Below are 18,623 nucleotides of genomic sequence, written 5' to 3' on the forward strand. Positions count from 1 at the left end.
CTCACGCACACATCTCCACGTCAATCCACCTGCGCGCTATCTTCCGGGGGTGGGGGCCGTGTGCTGGTCGCACTCTCCCCTCACCCTCAGTGGCCACAGGAGTTCAGTCACCTGGGACGACCCTTCATTGCACTCCAGACACTGGTGCTCCTCCTTCACTCAAGTAGCTCATTTAAAAAATAGTCTTTTACCTTCGTTAAGCTCTTTCACGGGCTTCACTTCACCAAGACGGAACTGGGGTTTCACCTTATGCGGATGCCAGGTTTCAGCATCTGTGTGGGATAAAAATCACGTACAGGCAAAGAGCCCTGAAAGTTCCCTAAATTACCTCCAGGCCACCACGTTCTGGGTGTGGGAAGCCAGACCCATAACTGATCCCACGCACTGGAAAGTCTGAGAACCACTGAGTTAGACAGAAGGAGGGGGGGGGAGAGGGAGGGAGGAAAGGAAGTGGGGAGGGGGAGGGCTTGTCTCCGGCAGGTGTTGGGGCCTGAAACTCCAGACCCCAGCGGTGATGGGGATGGTGAGAATCTGAAAGTGCTCCACTGACCACGGGTAAGGAGGGTCCTACACAGTCCTTACCTGAGCCAGGAGCTGTGGGGAGCAGGAGAGAAAACACAGGGGAGAGCGCCCAGCACAGCCCGGCAAGGAGAGGCGCCCCAAATGCTCCCGAGCTCCCATCTTCATCTCGCAGGGCCAGGCCTGCAGGCCCACTTCCTCAGCGCTGCCTCTTCCTGCCTTCCCAGTGGCGCTCCCTGTGCTGGCCCCACTGCCCAGCGGCCCTCGCACCTCCTTGGGCAGGGGCCTCACGATCGCTATGGTGTCTCGGCTTTGAGGAGGAGAGAGGTTCAGCTGCCCATGAACCAGCTCCAGTGTGTCCATCGAAGGCTGCCACACCAGCCAACAACCGACGAAGGGCTGTCTGGACAGCTGGAGCCCACAGGAGCCCCCTCGGCCACAGGCTGTCCCCCTGCCCAGGGCCAGCTAAGAGCCTCTTTGAGAGCACACTTCAGAGAGACCCTTGTGGAGCGAGGCTTCCTCCTATGGGTGGTTCTCAGCTCCAGATGGCTGGAAGGAGGGGCCGCTGGCCTCGCGCCCACCTTGTCTCTCACAGAAGCATCCACACCCGGTGGACGCTGAAGTCAAGCAAATGCTGCCAGGACACGGCTGGGGGCCGACAGCCAGCAGCCCCATTCACCCAGGGCCGGGGCCCTGAAGGCCGAGGAGAAGTTCCAAGAATAGACCTGACCATCGTGGGCCGACTGGCTTCCTGCAAGGGCGTCCTCTTCAGTGTCCGGGATAAACCAATGCGAGTGGCCCCCTTATCCCCTACGGTCTCCTTTGTAGAAGCATCTGGACGTGCAGCTGGGCTCTGGGATTCTCTGTATTTCTGGGGAGGCAGTCTGGCAGCGTGGGAAGTAGCCATGAGCACCGGATTCCCATTCTGCTGCCGCATCCTCACCGTGTGCCCCTGGGCAGCCCTTGATGCCGCCGGGCCAGACGCCCCCCTCTGCAGACGAGGCCCACGGATGGCCACACTCCTGGCAATCAGGAAAATCGAATGTGTGTTCACGTAACCTGGAATGCCTGCCCTGAGCCGGGCGCTGCTCCGGGGCTGGGGAGACAGTGCCAGCCAGGTGCGGGTGGCCCTGTGTTGTGACCAAGGCTGAAGACCACCCCAGCCTGCCTGACTCTATGACACACGGCCGCTTTCTGAAAAAGCAACTGATTTAAAAAAAGCAACTGATAATTAAATACAATGCCATTTATTTTTTAATACTCAGAAATAGCTCCTCTACAAAAATGCAGAAACAGCTGAAATTGCAACAATTATACACAATATCCTAGTCATCCTCAGTGAATGTAACTTACCTGTCACTCACACATCAGGCTTGGGCTTGGCATGAAGTGGTGCTAAATAAACGTCTGCTGAGCAGACGAATGGGAGGTCCAGCGTGTCAGAGTAACATGACTCCAAAGAGTGGACAGTGAGCCTACCGACATCAGCAAATGTGTGAGCAGGGTCTCACTGGCAATTGTGGGCAGCGCCAGACCCTCCACCCTGACCCTGCTCCCCGTCTCAAGCTTGTGACAAGCCCGTGAGGAAGGACTGTGAGGAGTGAGCAGGGGGCTTTGGAGGAAGACTCCCTCTCCCCTGGGCCTCTCAGCCGTCTACTCCACCAAGCAGACATCAAGACAGGCCAGCAGCTCTGAAACAGCACGGCACCAGGACAGACACATGCTCCGGGGGCTGCAGGTGGGGGTCATGTGACACTCTGCCAACTGGAAATCCCAGCCTCACACACCACCGGGGAGTCCTAAGAACCCCTGGGGCCACACGCACGCGTCCTCGGTCTCGGGGACACTGGGTATCAGGTAGCCATTGCAATGACGACAACGACAAACAAACTGCCGCAGAATTCAGAGGCTGAAAACTACCGCCACTTGCCTCTTGCAAGGGTCCACAGCTCGGCCGAGGGTCTCAGGCTTCGCTTGGCTGAGCTCGCCGTGTCTGTGGTCAGCCAGCAGCTCAGTGGGGGTCTGGCCAGCCTGGGATGGCCAAGGTGCAACAGCTAACAGTCAGATCCATAGAGACAGAGATCAGAATGGGCGCTGCTAGGCGCTTGGTGGGGGAGGGGGAGCAGGTGTGCAATGGGGACAGAGCTTGACTTTGGGAAGATGAAGGAGTCCTGAGATGGATGCGGTGACGGCTGCGCAGCAGTGCGAACGTGCTGAATGCCACAGAACTGTGCACTTAAAAACGGTTAAGACGGCAAACTCCACATGATGTGTATTTCACCCGAATTAAAAATGACCATAAAAAATAGTAGTGCAAAGGAGACCCAGATTCGGCAAGGTGGTGCTGACAGCTCTCAGGAGCCCCGTCACTAACCTGTGACCCACATCCAAGTGCTGAGCAGACAGACGGCCTGGGAGAGCCGGCCTGGGGCAGGCAGCACCTCACTCCGAGCAGCGGCGGGCAAGCACAGGCCGCGCTCCTGGACAGCCTCTGGGTCCAGCTCCGGGTCTCTGGTCCAGTTCAGCACCTGGCGTGGCCCCAGCAGGCGCTCCCAGGTGAAATGGCCAGCTTGCCATTAGCAAGGTGGGAAGGGGTCTCATGGGCCCCGCCTCCCCAGGCCAGGCGGGTGGATGCGGGCCTACTCCCCTCGGGTGGGCCTGTCAGAAGGGAGGCTTCCACCCCCAGGGGCCTCCCCGGTCCAGAGCTGTGGCCACCATCGGCCCTGCCTGCAGCAAGAGTGGCTGACGCCTGCTTCCCTCAGAAGCTGCGGGAGGTGTGCGGGAAGGCGGTCAGGTCACGGGACCGCCGCGCCTCTGGATCCACAGCACCGGCCTGGATGCGCCTGCCTGGGTTGCTGCGCCCAGGGCCCGTGCCATGCGTGGGTCCATCCGACTCCCTCGGAGAGTGTGACCTCGACCACTGGTGTCCTGTCACTTCCTCCACTGGCCCAGCTCCTCCTTGGGACCGTCCAGCTCAAGTCCTGCTTTTGGTCCAGGGACAGGCGAAGGCACAGGAGTCCCAGACCGTGAGGCACCCGGGCCTCGCCGCCCCCCACAGCCCCTCCATGGACTCTCGGGCTGGCAGCTCCGCTGCGCCTGACAAGGGGCTCAGCTCCTCCCTGCCCTCGCCGGGGCCAGTGCTCACTGGGCCCCCTTCTTTCCTCTAACCTGATGCTAGGCCAGATACCTATGGCTAATAATTTTCACAGCACGAGCCTCCACCCCAGGCAGGGGTGTCAAACCCCTCACGGCCCTGATGCCACCACGTCAGCAGCCTTCCCATGGCCTGCCAAGTGCAAACTGGACACGCGAGTTTGCCTGGGCTCCACTGGGTCCCAGGAGAAGCTCCAGGGCTGGAGGGGGTCTGGGCTCCCTCTGGGCTGGCCCACCGCCTCCGGCCACACCTGGGAGTGGCCCCACAGGCTCATTCCCATCCTCCCCGCAGAGGCAGTCCTGAGTGGCGGCCCTGAGGCCCCGGGACACACCTTTGGGGGGCTGACATCCAGGGTCCGGGGGCTCCCATGATCTGCAGTCTGCTGTCTGGGGTCACAGGCCAGCTGCCTAACAACCCTTCCCAGTGTCGTGCCGGAGGCCAGGGCCCAGCCTGTGACCCCGCAGGGTGGATGTGCTAAGGCCCCCGGTCGGGAAACAATCCACCCCACTTTGAAGGGGCGGCTTTGCCAGCTCCCGCTGTCCCTTCGACCTGGAGGGAGCTCTGCCCTGCGGCAGGAGGGACCCGGCTCTCCCCTCGAACTTCCCAGAGGCCGTTCTTACCAGAGGGCCGCCTGCAAGCAGAGGTGGGCTGCCCCCGACCGGTGCCCACACCCAGGCAACCTGGCCCCTCTGGGCTCCCATCAGGCTCACACGTCCAGCCCCCAAAACCTGCTCCTAGACTCCCCCGTGGGACGGCCGCCTCTCTCGCTGCAGGGGGTCCTTCCCACCTCCCAGGCCCACCCCTACCATCTCCTCCTCCAGCGGGCCTTTCCTGACGGCTACAGACCACACACTGGTCCTGCTCCTCAGCGCTCCTTTTGACACTGGTCCTAATGCTGGCTAACATTTACTGAGCGCTTCGTCCATGCCAGGTGCTGTCCTGAGCAACTCACAGCACTGCATTTAATCTTCACACGACTCCACGAGGTGGGCACTTTTATAATGTCCATGTTATAGAAGAGGAAACTGAAGCACAAAAGGGCTAAGTAATTTGCCCACGGTCACACAGCAGCACAGAGGGGTTAAGTAACTTTCCTGGGGTCACACAGATGGTCAGTACAGAGCTGGGGCTGGACCCAGGCGCACTGGCCTCAGAGTCTCTTCTCCGACCCTCTTCCCTCTTACAAAAGGCTCCAGCTCCTGCCTCACACTGGGGCAGGGTCTCGCTCATCACTAAAATTCCTTGCTGGGTCTCCAACTCCACCTCCCAAAGGGTGAGGCTTCATCCTCATGCGTGGTTTAGGGAGGAAGCACATTTCCTTTGGGGAGTTTCCTTACGGCCCCAACACGGCTTCACTGAGCAGCCCTGACGTCACTCACATTCCCGGGGCAGCCATCAGCTACTTCTGCTTCCCTCAACGGACTGTCGGAGCCGTGCAGACGAGAGCCAGCCCTGGGTCTGACTCTCAGTCCCTGCTGTGTGACCCCAGACAAATTACTCCACTTGTCTGGGCCTCGTTTTCCACTGAAAAACGGGGCAGGAGAGCCAAGGTCATGGGTCGTGAGGGGGAGCTGCGAGGGGGCACGAGCACAGAACCGGCCCTGGGGACGCAGCAGGACAGCCGCCGCCTCCACCCTCTCGGGTCCCGCGACACGGCCAGGTTTGCAGGCAGCTGTGCCCCACAGAGACTTACACCTGCAGTGACAGCCACCCTCGGGGGCTGGGTTTCTCCCTCAATGCGCTGAGCTCCCCCAGCGCCGTCACCGCCCCCCTGCGCGTCTGGGCTCTGGATTTTGTTTGGACGTGGAGCAGCGCCCCATCTGCGGCTGCCGCGGTCACTGTCTCACGCACCGTCCCGCGCTGCCGCAAACAGGCAGGTAGGACGCGCCCTTCCAGGCCTTTCTAGGGCTTGTCACACAGCAGAAGTTCTGCAGACTCAAAGACAAGCCAGGTTTGCACCAACATGAGGGGGACGCCCACGCATTGGCCGCCATCATCACTGGCCGGGACGACTGCAGGGGCCTTTCTGGTCCGCCTCCCTCCACCCTCACCCCCTCAGTCTCTTCCCCAGGCCACATCTGGAGTAGTCCAGATCCAGGTCATGTCCCTCCTCTGCTCAGAAACAGCCAGAGAGTCCTACAGAGCCCCATGTGGACTCCCCCTCCCCAACCTCTGTGTCCTCACCTCCTAATACCCTCCCCTTCACGCACCCTCAGCCACACCAGCCTCCTCCCCATTCTTCCCGCATCCAGGCACACGCCTGCCTCAGGGCCTTTGCACTGGCCGGCCCTCTGCCTGGCTTGTTCTTCCCAGATGTGCACACAATTCACTCCCTCATTTGCTTTCGGTCTTTACTGTTCAGTCAACATCCTGCTCACCCCGCTCTCCCTGCCCCTGCTTCCATCTTCTCCTCAGCACATTTTCTCTCCAACACATTAAATAATGTTCATATTTACCTCAATCATTATCTGTTTCTCCCACTGAAATATGAGCCCACGAGGACAGAGATTTCCTTGTTTTGTGCCTGGTGCATGTAGTTGGTGTTCAATAAATACTCCTTGAACGAAGAAATGAACAGTGTGCTGAAAGAACCTAAATGCTCAGCAATATTTTAAGTGTTGCTGCGATTCCTGGCCAGCAAGATGCAAAGGAAATCTTGAGAAGTTGCCTGTCACAGACAGGACCCAGAGGACGGAAACCAGTGTTCACAAACCAGCATCTGATAGAACGAAATATGCCAGACTCAGGGCTGGCATGTGGGCAAGGAAGACAAAGGTCCTGACAAGGACTGCAAAAGAAGATTCCTGAAACAAGCGACAGAGCTGAGGCAGCCTCCCCAGCCGCAGGCCCTGTGCCCCTGCTGGGGCCAGAGGCCAGGCAGGGGTCCAACAAAGGCTGCCCCAGGTCTGAGCACTGAGAGCATGAAGCCCCAATTAAGAAGCTTCTGAGCATGACAGCAGCGCAAATAGGAACCCAGCGCTGACTCTGCACCAGATGCTCCTCCAAAGGCTGTGCAGATATGAACCCATTTAAGCCCCAGCCACCCTATGGGGCAGGGACCGTCGTTAGACCCATTCTGCAGCTGTGGACACTGAGGCACGGAGAGGGTTAGTAATGTGCCAAAGGGCACCAAAGCCAATAGCGTAAGAGGGAGGACCAGGGTTCAAACCCAGAATGCGAGACTCCACGGAGGACAAGGGCGGCCGGAGGAGCACAGCTGACTCCCCGGGAAGGAGGCACCTCGCTCCACACGACACGCTACGCAACCCCGCCTAGTCCCGCCTGGCTGGCGGCTCCCGGCTGCTGCGAGGAGCGGGCATCAAGGCCCAAGGAAGCCTGGGTGACACTTCCTCACGACTGCATCTCAGTGCCGCCGTTGAGAAACCTGAAGGCAATCCCACTTTCATAACAATTCCACCATCAAAACATCAGACAAGGGGCAGGCGACGTCTGAAACGCGGACTGTGAGCGTGCATGGGGCGACGGCCCGAACGACTCCTTAAGCAGCTCTATTTCCAAAGCATCAGCAGCCGCATTTTCTGGGGGGACGACCACGTGTGGGAGAAACACAGACGCCAGAGCTCCGCTCACGACCGGAGCCACACGAGGGGGCGTGAAAGGCCTGCTGTCCTGGATGCAAAGGCACCCAAACTCCACTGCCTTCTCGGGCACAGCAACGCCACATCGGGGGGCTCGGGGCCTGCTGGAAGTGGCACACCATCCTAACACACGGAGCCACAACCCCGCCCGGGGGGCCTGAGGGTCAGAGCAGCGACCAACACTGCCGGAGTCGACCCGGAGAAGCCGGTGGCTGAACTCGGGGGTCAGCAGAGGGAGACACCCTGGCAGTGCCGGGGGACCCTGTGGGCCTCTGTCCTGCTACTCAGTCGCCCCTTCTCCCAGCTCCACAGTGCCTGGAGTGGCTCTGAGCAGATGCTGTCCGATTCCCTCTGAACACACACGTTAGGGAGACATCGCTGGGAAGAGGAAAAAGGCAGGAGCTGGCATCCCGCCACAGCAAGGCCCGCTGGGTGCTGGGAGGATGGACACGCCCGAGCCCAGAACCACCCGGGACCAAGACAGGCTGTGGGTGTGAGCAGGGCGCAGAGACGGGCAGTGAACACCTTCAGTGACACAGCCCCGCGGACCGTCCTGCCTCCCGCCAACTCAGGGGAAGGTGCCACCATCCTGCTGGGACCCTGCCTGTGACAGGCAGCAGAGCCCACAGGCTGGGATGTGCTCGGCCCTGCTGGGCCATCTGGGTGACCCCCGCCACCCCCACATTAGAGACGAGGACACGGAGGCCCGGGGCTGCTCGGCTCTCCCAGGCCGCACATCTGCCACCTGTGCACCCGGGGCCCGGCACCGGCCATGGGGTCTGCACCCAGGTCCCATCACAATTCCACGAGGCCTTCTTAGGGCACCCCAACATCCTGACAAGTGCCCCATGGAACAAGTCACACCCACACAGCCCTAAGCCCGGCTCCGCTCCCAGCGATCCAGAGCAAACGGAGAAACGGGCCCCAGGGAGCTGTCGTGCTTCCAAAACATCCGGAAGGGCCGGGCCAAACCTCGCCGCCGGGCGGCTCTAGAAGCTGCATCCGCTTTACTTAGAGATGAGTTTTCTGCTACCAAGAAGGAGGCAGGAGCAGGCTGTTTTCATTCCAACCAGCTGGGTTTTACCAGAGAGCGGGCGGGGGCCTGGGGGGCACAGGCGTCCGACCGCAGGAGAGGCGAGAACCGCCCACCTCATGACTCGGGCCTGTCCCATCTGAGGCTGCCGAGAGGGCCTCCATCCTGGGACAACAGGTGGCCGCTGTGGACAGGGGCTCGCCCAGGCCACGGCCTGTACCTGGATCTGGAAGGCAGAACTTGTGCCTGACTTCCAGCGGCCCACCCACCAACTCAGTCTGCGGTCACCTCGAGGCCTCAACCAGCGCAGGAGAAAGTGTGTGGAGGGGGAAGCCCGCACAAGGACCTCCATGGGGACTGGGAAAGCCACATGGTGCTTTGATGATGGATTTGCTCCCTCAAAATGGGCGGCCTGGTCTTCCGATGAGCTTCCAGCTCTCCAACCAGCGGTTCCCCATCAGAGGCACCTTCCAGCCCAGCCCAGGGAGCGGGGCACTGGGCTGGGACTTTTTTCATTGCTCTACATATTTTTAAATAAATGTTGTATATATTTCAGGTGCACACATGACGGTCTGACATGCACAGCGACAGTACCACCACGGTCAGGCTGACTTGCCATCTCCTAGCACGGCTGCCGCTGGCGTGGGTCATGAGAGCACCTGGAGTCCGCTCAGCGGATCCGCGGCGAGGAGGGCAGTGTTATCAGGTGTACTGGTCGTGTCCTATCAGATCTCCAGGCCTGCTCCTCCTGCAGGACGGCCACTCCGTGCCGTCTGGAGACCTTCTCAATCATCGGGGCGGACGAGAGGTGCCACTGGCACCTGAGGGGGTCGAGGCCGGGGTGCTGCTACTCACACCTTGCACAGACGGCCCCCACAGCGAGGAGGGATCTGTGCAAAATGTCAGTGGCACCAAAGTTAAGAACTGAGTCTTAAACAGGTGGACTCTTAGCTGACGTTGCTTCAGAAAAGATATAATAATATTGCTGTCATAATACAATATCTAACAATGTTTGGGGACAGAGTTTCAGTCTGGGAAGGTGAAAGTACTGAAAGGGATGGTGGTGACGGCTGCACAACAATCTGAATGTACTAAATGCCACTGAGCTGTGCACTAACACAGTTAAAATGGCACATTTTTTGTTATGTAGACTCTACCACAATAAAAAATCTATGATGTACGTTATTTAATTATGTTACATACTTACATATTACATGCTATTAATAATTATAATTATTTCATAAGGTCAAATGCTCACCATACATATGCCGACCCCTCCCATAACCGGGGCCATTAGTCCATCCTCCCCCAATGGACGGGGAGTAAGTGGAAGCTGGGGGGGGGGGGCAGTGTCTAGCCTCCAGCCACCAGGGGACGCGCCTGGGCAGGGTCCCGCCGCTAGGGCAGGCCTGCACCCCTGGAGCTCGTTCTCATCTGATCTGACCTCGCTGACCCCAAAGCAGCCTGCAGGAGAGTTTGCTCCCTCGCTCCCTCAGCAAACAGTCACTGGTGTGGCCTCTGTGCCAGGTGCTGGGGCTGCGGCAGGAAGTGGACACGCAGAAGCTGGCCCTTCCAGGAGCCAGGCCGGGGTGGGAGGCAGAGCAGGGACCAGGAACAAAACCCAAAGGGACACCCCCTGAGGCGTTCAGATGGTACACGCCATGGAGAGAGCAAGCACAGAGGGGCGGTGGGGAACCCTGGGGAGAGGGCGCCCACCGAGGAGGCCGCATGGAGTAAAGAGCTACAGCCGCAGACAGCACCGTGGGAGCAAAAAGCCGGGGAGGCCGAGGAGTCACCCCACCCCCAAGGAAGCACCCCTTGATCCTTCTCTGCGCCTCATCCCAAGAGCAGGCTCGGATCTAACCCTGGTGCCCTGCACCAGATCCCAGCCAATCTGCTGTGTGTTCACAGGCAAGTCCCTTAACCGATCTGTGCCCAGTTTTCTGTTCTGAAAAACGGGAACGACAAAACCCAGCTCTCAGTGTGTTTTGAGGATCAAATGAGACGGTGTGTAAACTGCTTAGCACCTTGCTGGCACACACGGGTTCATGGAGTGCAGAGCTGAACACGTCTAACACTTTGACGAACGATGATGCCACACCCTCGCAGGGACACACCCCACAGCGGCCGGGCACTCGGGACAGCCTTCTCCAAAGTCTGGCCTCACCTCAGGATCTTCACACATAGGCTGTCCATGAGAAGCTTCCCCCGTGAGTGTGTCTGAGAGACGGTCAGACAGCACATCCTGGCGAGGCCAGATTTCCGTTTCCAAGGATGCCCTACTGTCTCTCAGACCGTGCGGAGCCCCCTTGCTGCCAGTTTCACGGCCTGGGTGACAATCCCCCTGTCTCACACAGCCCCCCACTGAGGCAAGCACATCAGCCTCGCCTCCAAACAAGAGCAAGCCCAGGCCAGGGCTCGCTGGTCTCCCTCCGCCTCCCTGCTCCTGGCCTGGCGTGGGCCCGGAAAATTCAGAGACTCGGGGACATTCTCCTGGTCTGGGCTCGCTTGAGACCCTCACGTTCTGGTGGGGCTCCCTGCCATCCAGAGGGTCTGAGACGCTGGGGAGCAGGAGGCCATGGGCTGGGAGTACACTCGGGGCTATGAGGTTCTCAGAACCCACAACCCCTTAAAGGGTCAAAAATCTAGAAGCCTAGGAACGCAAAACGGCGCAGCCGCCCTGAAGACAGTTTGCAGTTTCTTACAAAACTACACTTACTCTCACCACATGATCCAGAAATCACACTCTTTTTTTTTTTTTTTTGAGGAAGATCAGCCCTGAGCTAACACCTGCTGCCAATCCTCCTCTTTTTGCTGAGGAAGACTGGCCCTGAGCTAACATCCGTGCCCATCTTCCTCTACTTTATATGTGGGACACCTACCACAGCATGGCTTGTCATGTGGTGCCACGTCCACACCCGGGATCCAAACCCACAAACCCCGGGCCGCCAAAGTGGAACGTGTGTACTTAACCACTGCACCACCGGGCCAGGCCCGCAATCACACTCCTTGCTGTTCACCCTAAGCAATTAAAACTTACATCCACACAGAAACCTGCACACAGATGTTTATAGCAGGTTTACTCAATTGCCAAAACCGGAATGCAACAAAGAGGTCCTTAGTAGGTGAAGGGATAAACAAACTGTGGTTCATCCAGACGGTGGAATATTATTCAGCGCTAAAAAGAAATGAGCTCTCAAGCCAAGAAAAGACACGGAGGGACCTTAAATGCATGTTACCAAGTGAAAGAAGCCAATCTGAAAAGGCCACACACTGTGTCACTCCAACCTTGCGACATTCTGGAAAAGGAAAAACTATGGAGACAGGAAAAGGATCAGTGGTTGCCAGGGGTTGGGGGGAGGGAGGAACAGGTGGAGACCAGAGGAATTTAGGGCAGTGAAACTATTCTGTATGGTGCCATGATGGTGGATCGGTGTCATTCTACGTTTGTCCGAAGCCACAGAAGGTGCGGCACCAAGAATGAAATGGTGCAACCCAAGCACTGCAGTGACCAACAACACAGCGACACTGGCTCACAGCTGTCGTGAACACACCACGCCACGGCGAGATGCTGACGGGGAACTGGAGCGGGGCAGGGGCGCACGGGAGCTCTCTATACCGATGCTCGATGCTTCTGTGAACTTAAAATCTACTTTAAAAAATAAAGTCTATTTAGAAAAAACTTTTTAAAAACCCGGAACCCAGAGAAAATGACAGAGTCAGGGGAGTCGAGCCAGTGAGAAGCACGACCAGCGGGGAAACTGAAGGCTCTCACACCGCCAGCCCCGGGCTGGCCCGCCGCCTCCCCCTCCCCGCAGTAGCTGCCAGCACTACCCACTCGGTCACTCACGCAGGAAACCGAGGGGATCTGCTGTGACTCCAGGCTATCACCACCCCACCCACCTGGGAGTCTCGTGGGCTCTGTGTCACAGCGGCCCCCAAACTGGACTTCTGACCACCTCCATCCCACCCCCTCATCCAAGCTCCATCGTCTCTCTCCCGCGCCACCGCCACAGCCCTGCCCCGCTACACTCCACTCCCTGCATGGCCGGCGAGGCCTTCCGAAATGATAACTCGGACCTCATCACTCCACCGCAACCAGAGCAGAAGCCCCCCTCCCAGCTCCTGCACCACCGCCCCACCAGGAGGCACGGGCACGTGAGGAGAACAGGACTCGGTACATGATGGGTGCTCGACGAATACTGCGGGCCACACCTCGGAGCAGGCAAACCCGCAGCGTGCTGGACAGACGCTCTCGTCCGCATTCCTAAAAGGGAAACGGGGCAGAGCCGCCGCTCCCCGGGCTTGGAGGCGGCCGATGCGCAAAGCGTTCAAGTCACAACTGTCGACTGAGTGTGCACTAACTCCACGATCGTGGACGACCCCTTACACAGTTCCACTGCCATTCAAAACGCACCGATTTGGAACCGTCTCCTCAGGTCGGCAGGTCCCCGCCCCATCCTTGCTCCTCCCCTCCTGCGGGAGCCTCCATCGCTCCCCTCCACCTGCTGCACCTCTGATTGCTGATGGACACCGGGAGGGGCCAGCCGGACACCACCGCCCGGCCGAGGCCACCCGAGAGCCGGTCACCGAGCCGGCTGCCTTGGCGCTCAGCAGAAGCAGCTTCTGCATATAGTTATTAATGACTTTATTTATATACCAATATTTAGTACTGCTGGCAATTAAGCAGAGCTGCTTTCAAAATATGACTAATTACAATAGTCATGCTGGCAGGGAGACTTCTGAAGGAAGGCAGGCACGCCAGCAAAAGCTGCCCGTGCCAGAGGAGGAGCAGGTGCTGGGCCTCGGGACGCAGCCCTGGCTCCCACCCTGGAGGACCCCAGCAGGGCCAGAAGAGGAGGAGGAGGGAGAGAGAAAGCAGGAGGAGGGAGACAGGAGGCAGGAAGACGGCGCAGGGAAGGAAAGTCGTAATCCTCCACCCAGGAGCCTTACTTTGTAAGACGCGAGTTAACTACGTTCTCTGGCCTGACGTTCCTGCTCCTCAGAAGCCAAGCAGAAGGGACGGGCTGCCTAACTCCCAGGCTGACGTTCTGAGGGGAGCCAGGCGGGGAGCCTGCACAGTGATGCGGAAACCTGGCCAGTGTGGGCTGGTGTGCAGAACTTGGCATCTATCAACAAGAGCTCCTGGCCCCATGACACCCTTGCTGATTTCCACCCAGTAAGGGGTGAGACCTTCTCTGATTTCTCACGGAGTGACCATTTTTGGTCAAAACAGGTGCATCTGGCAAAGGTGGCCAAAGCCCAAGTTCCTAAGAGCACGATGACAGAGCTGCATGAGTCCCAGCGTCCCAGGCCGTCAGAGCCAGTGTCCCTGGCAGGCACCCACAGCTGACTGAGTCTTCCTGACCCACAGCCACCTCTTCCCTGACATCCACTCAGGTCCCTATTCTGTGCCAGGCACTGAGCAGGGGCTGAGGCCAAAGATACCAAGACAGCCCAGAGACTAAACTTGACCTTGACCCTGACCCCAAGGTCCTCCAGGTGGGTGACGTGGACATGGAAACAGACAGCCACACTGCCCTATGACCCAGGGAACAGAGCACAGCTGGGGGGGCCTCCTGGAGGAGGCAGCTCAAAGCTGAGGGGAAGTGGGTCCTCAGGGCAGAGCAAGCACATGGCAGCACGAGGCCACATGCTGGGTACAGGAGCCTCTGGAGGGGCAGGCCCAGTCCCCAGGGGCCAGCTGCTGAGAGCAGGGGCACCCCCCAGGCCCCAGGCCTCTCAGCCCTCACTTCCATTGCTCTCAGCTAAAGGTCACACCCAGAGGCCTCCCCCAACCAGGCTGCCAGGAACCGCACCCCGTCACTCTCCACTTCTTGACCCGCCAACTCTTCCTGTCCAGCGCCCACCTCTGCTGGACGTTCCAGTCCACACTGACCTGTGTCTCTCCCTAGTGCCCGATCAGCAGCTAGAAGGTAAGCCCCCAGGACAGGGGGACCCAGGCAACAGTGCAGAGCCTGGGACCCAGTCAGAACCCCCAAGACATGTGCCGAAAGAGTGAGGGAGGGAGGGAATAAAGAGCTCGAAATCTCTCTGCAGCCCTCATGGGGCTGGCACACCCGCAAAGCCAGGCAGGACCCTGAGTGAGGGAAGGGGTGGGCGGCCATGCAGCCCGCCGGCGGGGGTGGTGCTGCCCCTGCAGCCAGAGCCCCTCCCGTTTGGAGGTGGGGGGCCTGCTTAGTTCTCAGACGCAGCTGGAAATCTCATGCTTTTTGTGAAATCTCCCGCTCTGTAAACACTGGCAACTGATTCAGGTCTTAAAAATATATATCTGTGGGCTGGGCATGGTCCAAGGAGCCACTCTGCCAGGTGGGAGGGAGAGGAGAGCAAGGAGGGGCTCAGAAGGGACACCGTCTGATCTGCACATAGGAAGATCGGCCCCACCAGGTACAGTGGCCACCAAGGTCCCTGTCGGGGGTGCGGCCGATGGCTCTCAGCCACGTCCCTCCCCAGAGCTGCCTTTGGCCTAGGTTACCTCGCCTCCCAGGGGCAACCCCATCCAACGTCTGGTCCATGCAGAGGGACAAAGGGCCAGTTCCCTCTCCTTGATCAGGCACACCTCTGCTCGGTCATCCCAGCTCCAGAGTTCCCTGTGGCATCGGCCAGGGGAGGCCACTTTGGGATTGTGTCACGGCCAACATCCCCCCTGCCCTCCACAACCACCCACACTGCAGTAGCTGGTGACTGTGTGTCTGTCCCCTGGGCTCCTGGGGCAGAGCCAGGGCAGGGGGCGGACCCCTGGGACACGTGGTCCCGAGAGCTGGCAGAGCCAAAGCCTCCCGGGAGTTCCGAGGCGACTCTCCCAGGACTCGTCCCCGTGAGTTCACGCAGGCAGCTCGGTTACGTCCATAAGTCCCGGAGCTCCGGCCACCAGCTGTGTTGGGTGTGATCCCGGTCGCTGCGTCCCAGGCCGGTCACCGCGTCCCAGGCCGGTCACCCGGGAGCCCGCGTAACAGACCCTGCTTTGGGGCTTTGTGGATCTGCAAAATATCTGCCCAGTTTCCTCTTGGGGAAATTTCAGAAATCAGTGCTTTTACATCTGGGAAATTGGCAGCTCCCACAAGAGCAGGAGGCCGCCTGCGCGCTCGCTGCCGTAAACTCAGGAGACAAGAACAAGAAGCTTTCCCTGTGGCCCTACAACCAGGTCTGGAGCAGGCCAGCGCCTCAGCGTGCTGGGTTCAGAGACAACGAGCACCCAGACCTGAACCCCCGCCTCGGGCACCCTGGGCCAGCGTGTAAGCGTCGGTGATGATGATGATAACACCAGCTGTCGTGCACCAGCCACATCCGACACATCAGCGCCTCTGTGCCCAACACTTCGTGTGTCTGCACCCTCAACGATCTTCCGAGGGACAATTACTATCCCCATCTCACAGGTGAGAAAACTAAGGCACAGAGGGGTCAAGTAAAGTGCTCAAGGTCACACAGTTGGTCCTGGAGCCCAGGTGGTGAGGGAACAGCCGGTGCCGCCAAACCACCAAGCCACAGTCCCAGGAGCACCCTGCAGCCCGCCTCCCGGGTGGTCCTCGCGAGGGCAGGTGGGAGCAGGCCTCCCCGAGCCACTGCGGGGCACAGGCCCTCCGGACACTCAGCCAACCCACTGGGGCCTCCCTCTGACCCTGCAAGGGAGGTCATCCACCCCACTTCACAGACGAGGAAACTGAGGCTCCGAGAGGAGTCAGGAACAGGCCTGTCTCACGCCTGCGCCTCCTGGTCCCCAGCATGGCCCGTGGTCTTCTCTGGAAGTCTCTGGAAGAGAAGTGGACAGAGAGGGCCCCCACCCCATCAGTGGGGACTAACCGTGCATGGTCCTGAGGAAGAGGAAAGGCGGGGGCCCAGCTGCAGGGCCCACTAGGTGGACTCCAGATGGTCCTCTGCACAGACCCCGATTTCACTTTAGAGCCAGGCCCCTCAGAACAGCTTCTCCTCACTGTCACTGCAGGAGAAAGGAACCTGGTGGGGCGGGGCAGGAGAAGCGCACAGGGTGTACAACCCCCCCCCCCCCAAGAGAGGACGGCCATGGCCTGGACAGTGCCTGCCAGGCCTCATCCTCCTTCCATTCTGTAGACACGTCCGGAGCACCCAGATGACCCATAGGGTTCCCAGCCCCAATCCCCACCCTCCATAGGAGGTGGACCCCCAGCCCTGCAGCATCTCCACGTCACAATTGGGAGATGAGCCAGGCCTGCTGGGGGAAGGAGGGGCCACCAGGAAGGCTTCCCAAGGAGGTGGCTCCTGGGCTTAGGCACCGACCAGTAGGCAGGAGGGGAGGCAAGGGCACCCCCAAAGAGAGCTGTAAAGCCAGGAGGGGCATGAGGAGCAGATAAATGCGGTGGAGGGTGACAATGCCCCGTATGGGCATGGGGACACAGCCTGGCTCTGGGACTGCAGCCTGGCACCACCTTCCCAGAGAACAATCCACCCTGCTTGGGGCAGACGCACGCCTGAGCAGCAGCTCCCCAAGGTGTCTGCCCGGGGAAATGCTCATGGGGTCGCTGGGGTGACGCAAGGAAGATGCTCACTGAGCATAAAGGGCTGTGGAGGCAGCAGGTGTCCGTCCCCAGGGGAGCGGACAGGGATGCGTGGTGGATGCCCCACTCCCACCCCCGGAGGCACTCAGGGAGCAGCAGGTAGCTGGGTACACGTCAGCGTCACTCGGACCCTGAAAATGCAGAACCGGGTGACACAAGGAGGAAAGAAGAGGCACCTCAGGGTGGGTTCTGGCAGCAGGGCCAAGGGGAGGCGAAGGGGCTCTCGGGGAGCCCGTGGAGGGGGCAGGGGCTGGTGGAGGGTCCAGCCCGGCCCACAGGGTCTGTGAAGGAAACTCCAGACAGGTCCTGCTTGAGGCGAAGCCCTCAGCCCTGTGGCCCCCTCGGGTCACTGGTGCCCCGTGGGCAGTGAGCTCTCGGGTGAGGCCCTGTCAGCCAAGGGTGTGTCTGCAGGAAGGCCAGGTCAGAAAGGGCGCCTGCCCAGAAGGAATCACGTCTACGAGTCAGCATGCACGCTGGGGACGACGCAGGGGGACAAGGGCCCGGAGAGCAGAAGGGGACACCGCGACGCCAGGAGGAGGGAAGGGGCTGGACGTCGAGCTGGGGAAGAAGGAGCGGGTAGAGCCGGGAGTGGCCGCAGCTGGACGGCGGGGATCCGTGCACCGGGCCAGCCAGTGTGACGAACTCAGCCCTCCACGGGAGGTGGGAAACAGAGGGGAGGCCACAGCCACCGTCGCCACGCGGCGTGCATGGGGGAGGACGCTGGCCGCCGCAGCTCAGGTCACTGTGTTGGAGCCGCTCCCAACCACTGAACAGCACCCTGAGCAGAGGCAGCGAGCACCCCTCGGAGGCCAAGTTAATAATGGAGTGGTGGACGGGCGTTCATCACTGTCAGCCCTGAGCGCAGGGCCACGCAGGGCCACACGCAAGGCCCCCAGGCCTGGGCTGCCCTCGGCACAGACAAGGCCAGGCCTGGGGCAGGAGCAGGGGTGGGCCGGGTCCCTCAGCTGCACCGGTGGGGCTCCAGCAGGGCCGAGGCAGAACCAGCGGGAAAAGGAGAGAACACCTGGTCACACGCAGTCAGTCACTCAGTGAGCACTTCCCGAGGGCCTACTGTGTGCCGGCTGCTGCAACTTCAAGAGCAGGCAAACACAACATTCTGCCCCGTGAAGCCGACACCCTCCGGGGAGACAGGCACTGGGGCCAACCCATCCAGGACACACTGTGCGGGGACGTGCAGAGATGGAAAACACTGTGGAGGACGCGTCTCAGAGGTGGGGTCAGGGAAGGGTCGCAGAGCAGGGACCTCTGCAACGGAGACTCCGAAAGGAAGGGAGGGAGCAGGCCCTGCACCCCTCAGGCTAAGAGCGGGCTCACAGACGGGCCATGTGGCTGCCCTGCAATCACCTATCTTCACCCCACTGTTCCTCTGCCTCAGTTTCCTCACCTGTAACACAGATAATAACACCTACGTCGGCAGGCAACAGAAGGCTGAGTGAGTTCCTGGATCTAAAAGTCTGGCACGTCGCCGTGTGTCCCAGCAATCCTGCTTCTGGGATGATCCCAGAAGAACTGAAAGCGGGACTTGAGGAGGTGTGTGCACACCATGCTCAGAGCTGCCCTCTCCTCAAGAGCTGAGAGGTGGAACAGACCCACGTCCATCGACAGATAAGTGGACACGCAAAACGTGGTCCATCCAATGGAATACGACTCAGCCCTGAAAAGGAAGGAAATTCTGATGCCTGCTATAACATGGACGGACCCAGAGGGTGTTATGCTCAGTGAAATAAGCCAGTCACAAAAGGACA

This window comes from Equus quagga, chromosome 1 (assembly GCF_021613505.1).
Source record: "Equus quagga isolate Etosha38 chromosome 1, UCLA_HA_Equagga_1.0, whole genome shotgun sequence".
In the NCBI taxonomy this organism is placed as follows: Eukaryota; Metazoa; Chordata; class Mammalia; order Perissodactyla; family Equidae; genus Equus; species Equus quagga.